The sequence below is a fragment of the Columba livia genome, chromosome 1, assembly GCF_036013475.1.
Source record: "Columba livia isolate bColLiv1 breed racing homer chromosome 1, bColLiv1.pat.W.v2, whole genome shotgun sequence".
NCBI lineage: Eukaryota > Metazoa > Chordata > Aves > Columbiformes > Columbidae > Columba > Columba livia.
Genome location: NC_088602.1, coordinates 197,796,500 through 197,803,913, shown reverse-complemented (window position 1 = coordinate 197,803,913; position 7,414 = coordinate 197,796,500).

Here is a 7,414-nt window from a genome sequence, read left to right as displayed (position 1 = left end):
CTAGGCCTCAGTTCACAGGGACGACTAGCAAGGTCCTCTCCTAATGTCAGCCATAAGCAAAAGGGACGAAAAAGGGATGAGATCCTCTTGATCTCCCACTTTTATATGAAGTATTCACGTGAATGGAATGTTATACACATTTGGTCAGTTTCTTGGTCACCGGTTTCTTGTTGCCCCTCTCGCGAGATGTCCATCCATGCTTACCAATAACTTTGCATTCCATTGCTGTGTTTACCATAACATGTATCTGAGTCTCCAGGAAAATGCAGCTAACATGAATGTTTTAACTGACAGGCAAACTCACTAAAAGAAAAACTTGGTTTTTAACAAAACCAAGACAGTAGGTCACAGGTGTTACTCTGTGGATTGGGCAAATGACATCAGCTATGAACTTTTTGTGTGATTTAGTCACTTTGAGATTATATTCAGTAAAGGTGGTGACAGTAGTGGGAATATAACATATAAATTATTTCCTTTATGATAGGCAGAAACAAACACCTATAAAAAGTGCATCGAAGTATTCAAGGATTTAACAGAGAAATTAAGTAGTTCTCTATTTCACTAATAAAAGACCCAGCACAAAAAAAAATTAACAATTACATTCTTTTAGTGCCTTTTATTTAGTTATCTCAGAACACTTTGCAAAGCAGAGAAGTTGAGTTGCTTCATTTTCAGTGTTACAAAGTCAATCGGTCTGGGCAAATCAGGAACAGGGTCTGATCCCTGGGGTCTGCTCCAAACCTATGGAGTTCGGATTCACCAGGGTAAGTAGTGCAATATCAGTTAATAAAATCATTACCTATCAGGTGGACTTTTGCACATTCTGAGAAGAAAAAAAGGCCAGTCCCGGTCATTTTTTTCATAAACTATGTATTATTCACAAGACCAGACAACTAATTCTACTTTCTTTAGATATAGTGATGTTAGAATTCAGATGCCAACAAGCCTCTCCTACAACTCATTTCATACATTACCTTTTTATAATAATGCATTCCCTGTTTCATTCCTACTGAAAAAGTCTTAACTCCATACTGGTTTAAAAACACTATCTCCATTGACTTTATTGATCTAGTTCTTAACTTGAAAAAACTTCCACTATGTTCACTTGAAGATTCTTTAATAAAAAGAAACATAGCTCCTTTAACTTTTCTTTATAGCCTGTTTTGCAGAGCTAGTGCAACCTGTGTTGACCCAGCCTGTACCCTCTCCAAGGTAGTAATAACCTATCGACATGTGCAGGGACTGATGTAGCACTCAGTATTTGAAATAATGCTTGACAAGAGTCTTGTACAGAAAAAGCATCACCGTTTGTTGCTTGTCTTTTATTGATACAACAGGAGGTTGCACTAATGCATTAGTTGGCATGAAAATTCCAATTATTGTTTTCACACAAGCTCCCGGTCTTATTTGATTGTTCCATTTAGCACCTATTTCTTGGGCCGCTTCCTTGATCTTGCACTAATTATTTTACAGAATTCTACACTGAATTTCCTTTACCATCTGCTGGCCTAATCAACCTAATGATCCATGTCCTCTGGAAGCAGATTGCATTATTCCTCATTATTTGCGTTGCTTCTGACTTTACCATCATTTGCTCTGCAGACTGAGGACTTGGTTCCAGTTCTTGGCTAGTGATGAGGGCAGTGACAGCACAACTTTGAGAAGATTTTGGGTAAGGTTACCTCCAGACGTATGAGCTGAGAGTAGCCTAAAACTACCTGAAATGAAAATGGGCACCATTGATGCCCACAGCTACAATTACTTAAATAAATGGATTAAAAAAATCACAGGGATTGGTGTTTCTTAGCCATGCTTTGAATGATGCCAGAGGAGGGTGTGGATAACACAAAAGACCCCTTAGTGCCTGTGTGTTACCAAAGATTTCTCCTACCAAGACTGACTTAATGGCAATTTTATGCTATCTTCAAGGTGTAAAGCAGCGGAAGTGCTCTAAAGATCAAGGCCTTGTTTTAAAATACTTCTTTTGAGCATTTTGATGTAAAATTGTTGAGTGTGTGAATCAGAACCCTTAAAACTGACTCAGAGCTATTCTAATTGTAATGCTGGTGAAGCACTAAGTAACTGTTGAGGATCAAAATGATGCTTATTTTTTCTGTTTTAAAAGTGTACAGCTCTGTATTAAACCAAAATGAGTTGGAGTTTCAGCAACAGCTGCTGTTTAAGCTCAGATCTAGGGTCTAACTTAGCTACTCATCCTCCCTACAACTTCTGTGAACACATGGACTGTGAGACTCCTTACTAAATTAGCAAACCTACTGAATAGGAAAAATACTTCTTACAAGCTGAATGCTTCTCTGCTCAGGTATATAAGTCACTGAAAATATTCATAACACATCTTCAGAATAAAAGTCTACAGCAATCAAGTTTTGAGGGTTGGTGTTATGTAATTGGAATGAGTTGCTTTAGAAAGGTACCTGGATTCCCATGTGTCTTGGAAAAGAGATACCTGCTTTAGTTTCTTCTGCAGCTATGAACATTAGGGGTCTATATTCAGTTCCCTACAAATAAGCTGTGAAATAGCCTAGAGTATTGGAAACACGGGGGTGAACACTAATCAAGTTCTATCATGGAAGACCCTTCTGAGATGACAGCTGGAGGATCTAGGAGATGTTAAATGGTCCATCTCATTGAAGCATAGGCAACTGAACTGAGCCCCAGAATATACCCTCAGTGTACATATCAAAGCCTTCTCCAACATTACATGGAGATACTTTGCAGAGGTTGTGGTGGTAAAATCCCCTAAAATAGTGGACAGTGTCTAAGAAGGGCAAAGTGTTGGAGAGAAAACATTCTGAATGGGAAATTCATTATCTCCACAATGAATATGTCAGGTGTTGTTTTTGCAAAAAGCTAGCGAAGCTTCCCATACTTCCAGTCTATCCAGGACATTGCACAATTAATACTTCTTTATCAGCTGTGATTTATAAGATCTTTTAAAATTAAGGAATATATATCCGTTGCACATCCAACTGCCTGGGAGGGTAAAGCACCGATAAGAAATCAATGTTGCGTAAAGGCTCTGCAGAGAGAGCTCATCCTGGTCCCAGACGAGCCTGGCGACGTTTGCATTCTCTCAGAGAAGAAGAGCTAATCAAAGCTGTGACACGGTTAAGTTCCCCTAAATTAGAAGATAAGGAGGAAGGGGAACTGAAGTCCCCAGGAAATTATTTGATACTTCATTTACACTCAAGAGGCAACCTGACAACTGTCACTGTCACAGGAGGACAGAAATGCAAGAGAGATGCTGATTCCTGAGGATAGTGCTGAAGGAGCAGAGCACTGCTGATTTGTTTCCTTGGCTTCTGTGCCCCAGAGAAATCTCACAATGACAAGTACATTGGAAGTTGATTTTGTTGTTTGTTGTTTCCCTTCCAGGTTTGTAAGCAGGAATTTAACCTTCGCTTTTCCACATAGCTTGTTTCATAACCGAAGTTGAGGTGAATCTGGCAAATCCGCAGCACGTTGTGTTGCCTCAGAGGTGATGAATTCAGGGAGTATGCAGCTTGCAGGCACCTGCTGGAGGGGAGCTGGCCTGGAAATCCAGAAAATGGGATGTGTTGCTCATTGTCTGGAAAGTTTGTGTTTGGGGGCTTGCAGCAAGGAGAGAACTGCAGCTGGTGCGCTGTTACCAGCAAGGAATATGAGTGAGAACCATGGCACCATGGTGCTGAAGATTATTTAATACAAATAAATATAACAGTATCATTTCAAATAACTCGGCTCCCTATAAGTGTGCATTAAAAATTAAAATGTGTTTAAAGGCAGCTGCATTCTTTGGGTGAGAGTATGTGAACCCCAAGCCAGTTTCTGCATTATAAAACAGGGTGGGAGTTGCCTTACCTGCATAGTTCAGGCCAGAAGACCTCCTTGAATAAATTGTGTTTGAGAAAACATTTGTCTAGAGAGACTTCTAGGCACTACCCGCAGGGTTCCTGGCGTGCGGGAATCACAACAACTCTCAAATTCTGCCACTGCATTTAAGAGCCTATACCTTAGCTGGAATTCCTCTGAATTCAGTCTCTAGCCAATGAATCATCATCTGCTTTTGTCTGATGGTTAGAATACTTTTATTACCATGTTTTTATTCTGAATGTATATGTGGTTTGATCGAGCCCTCTTGTAGCCTCATCTTTGCTAATCAGACAGATTTGGGATCCAGTGTCATTCAGGTCAGAGCATGTCCTCTTCTTCCACTGCTGTTCTGATCTTTCTGTGAACCATTTGTAATTAATATCCTTTATTAACTGTGGTTACTCATACCAGTTGCACCACTGCCAAATGCTTCCACTTGATTTCATTCTGCATGTGCATCTCAATTATATCTATAGAGAAGTCTTCTATCACTCATATGTGATGTAGATTATTCATAACTTTAATTTGTAAAATTAAATGCATAGTACTAAATCAAATATCATACAAATTAAGTAACATTGTATAAATAGTTAGTATTAATAATATTTCTTTAAAAGCAAAGATGCAACCACGAAGTCTTTACTTTTTTTTCCAAATGTGTGTTGCAGGTTGGTCCAACTCCCACAAAATTTTTTTACATGGACTTAATGCTTTGTCTGTCTCAAGAACATCTAATGACTACATTATTACAATGTATAATTCATTGAGTGGGACTTTCAAAGACCACAGTCTCTGTAAAATTGATCTCTGGAAGTGATCCTAGGAAAATGGCTTTATGGAGAACTACTATTTCTTTTGTTGGCATAATGGAGTTAATGCTGCTAGTCCTACAAATCTAATATAGTGACATTGCTCTTCATCTTTCATGTTTCAGTACACTCAAGTTTTTTATTAAGTTTTACCTTGGGATGATATTTTGCATATGAAAAAAAAAAAAAAGGAGCTTCTATTTCTTATTTGACAGGACAGATACGAAATTCTATGGCACCTATCTATGAAAGGGAGATGCCACTCATTTGTTGTCTCTGATGTTAAGGCATATGACAAGAACAGGTAAGGAGTCAAATGCTCAGATGGTTTAGAGCCATAATGATTGAAACCACTAAAAAAAACCTGTTCCATTTGAAATGCAAAATTAAAATACTAACCTTTGTGTGCAGATTTGCTGTGTAGAAAGATTAAATGTTTAGAGGCTGATCCAACCTGTAAAATGCATCTGATGGACACTTTTGATAGTATTTAAGAGACGTGTAATTATTATACTAAACAGCTATTAGCCTGTTTAGTGATACAGTGTCACATCAAGATTGTGAGAAGCAGGCAGAAGGACTGAGTATTCCAGCCCTTCAGCAAGGAGAGGTGGTTCTGCTGGTGGTAGTGATGGCAGCTCCTCTCCCTGCTGTCCTGACTTTCAAGCGCCTCCAGGGATGGTGACTCCACCACTGCCCTGGGCAGCCTGTTCCAATGCTTGACAGCCCTTTCCATGAATAAATTTTTCCCAATATCCAATCTAAACCTTCCCTTCTGCAACTTGAGGCCATTTTCTCTCATCCTACCACTTGTTACTTGGAAGAGACCAACACCCACCTCACTACAACCTCCTTTCAGGTAGTTGCAGAGAGTGATAAGGTTTCCCCTCAGCCTCCTGTTCTCCATGCTGAACAGCCCCAGGTCCCTCAGCTAGGGAGCCAAGGCAGCCACGGGGGGCACGTACACAGCCACTCACCAAAAACCAGAGTTACACCAACTTCCCACACCTGAGGTCTCTGGAAGAGCAGGGAAAATCCAGCCAGTGATGCACATTTAAGAAAGCTGAAGAGGATGAACTGGTCTGTTGCCTGAGAGCTGCTCTCTGTTTTTGTATTGGTGAGTCTTTTGAAGTACAGCTGAGTTCAATCAAACATTTCAAACTTCAGGGGAGTCACTGAATGTGCTGGAGTCATGCTGGAGTGGCACTGAGAACCTACTCTAAAGTCCACAGCCATTCTGCCATTGTTCTTCTTTCCAATAAGAAAGAAATGCATCAATTAGGAAAAAAAAAAAAAAAAAGAAAAAGGTCTTTTTCAGTCTATACTTGCTATAGACTTGAATTTACTTTTGACTAGCAAACAAGATCATGTTTTACTTTCATGTGATACATAGGAACTGAGAACAGTCTCTTTTTTTGGTCACTTGTCTAAGAATATCTTTGAATAGTTGCAGCAAGTATTTTTTCTTCTTTTGAACTCTTACACAGGAGTTTTCTTATGTTTTACCTTGCTTTGATATAGCTATGTATTAAAAAATAAAATAAAAAACCTGCAACAACTTTGTTTCATCAGTCACACTGCACAAAACACAAGCAAGTAGAACAAGAGTAGGTTCGGTAACCTTCTCATGCAAGATGAGATATTTAAACATCCTATCATTCAGGAAACAAGGACATACTTGACCCTGGGAAAAGAGGATCTATCCTCTGCATTCGTGTAGGAAACATTTAAACCTCTGCTTGAGGGCCAAATAATATCATACAATGTCTATCTAGAAGAACATGGAAGACACAGTTTACAAACAGACTTCAAGGAAATCTCTCTGCAGGCATATTTCTATGTGATCTTTCCTGCTCTGCTCCTCTGGACAATAGCTAAAAAAAACCAACCCAAAACAAAATAAGAAAAAAACACAAAACAAACAAACGGGGTGGGGAGAAAACTTTTTGCTCAGCTACTTTTTTCTTGGATGCAGGGATGCATCTATGCAGAAAGCCAGCTCAGCAGGTCTATGTGCTCATAAACACAACTCCTGTGGGCAGCATTAACCTGGTAAACAACTAATCTTTCCAGTCCTTTTTTTGTCCTGTGTATCTACATCATGTTCCTGGAGCTGACAGCTCATGAGCTGCTGAGTCCTGGAGCCACCAGAACTCACAAGCACAAGCCACCCACATTTGGGCTTTAGGGTAATGCAAATGGGCAACACTTCATGTGGCAGCAGTTGTGTCTTAGGAGACATAGGTAGGATGTTTAGCATGGTGAAGACTGCGTTCCACCAGTGGAGGTCTGGGATTTCTGCTTTCTCTTGGAGGGTAAATGCTGGGTAAATCAAAACGCGGTGAGGCTGGCCTGTGGTCTGCTGATAACCACCGGGCCATGAACTGTTTCCGTGGTGTCTGCAAAAACAGTGAGTCTATCGCCGATCTATCAAAACTTGCTATATCAGCTCTCTACCTTCCCTGGGAAATGTTTATGGGTCTGCCACCTGGAGAAGGCTGGGGCTCTGCGTGTGGCTCTGTTCAGAGCACAGCGACTGTTCTGCTGCTCAGCACTACTGAGAAAACCGTCTTGGGAGTGTTCTTCATTCAGCCTGCCCAGACAGCAATGAGTACGGATTTCTCAGCACGCAGCAATTCAAGAACCGGAGCAGAAATGCGTGAGAGCAAGAAGGGAGTCAGCTGGTTCTCCAGGTGGCAAAGAAAACCTGATGTGTTACTGCCAAGTAGTTA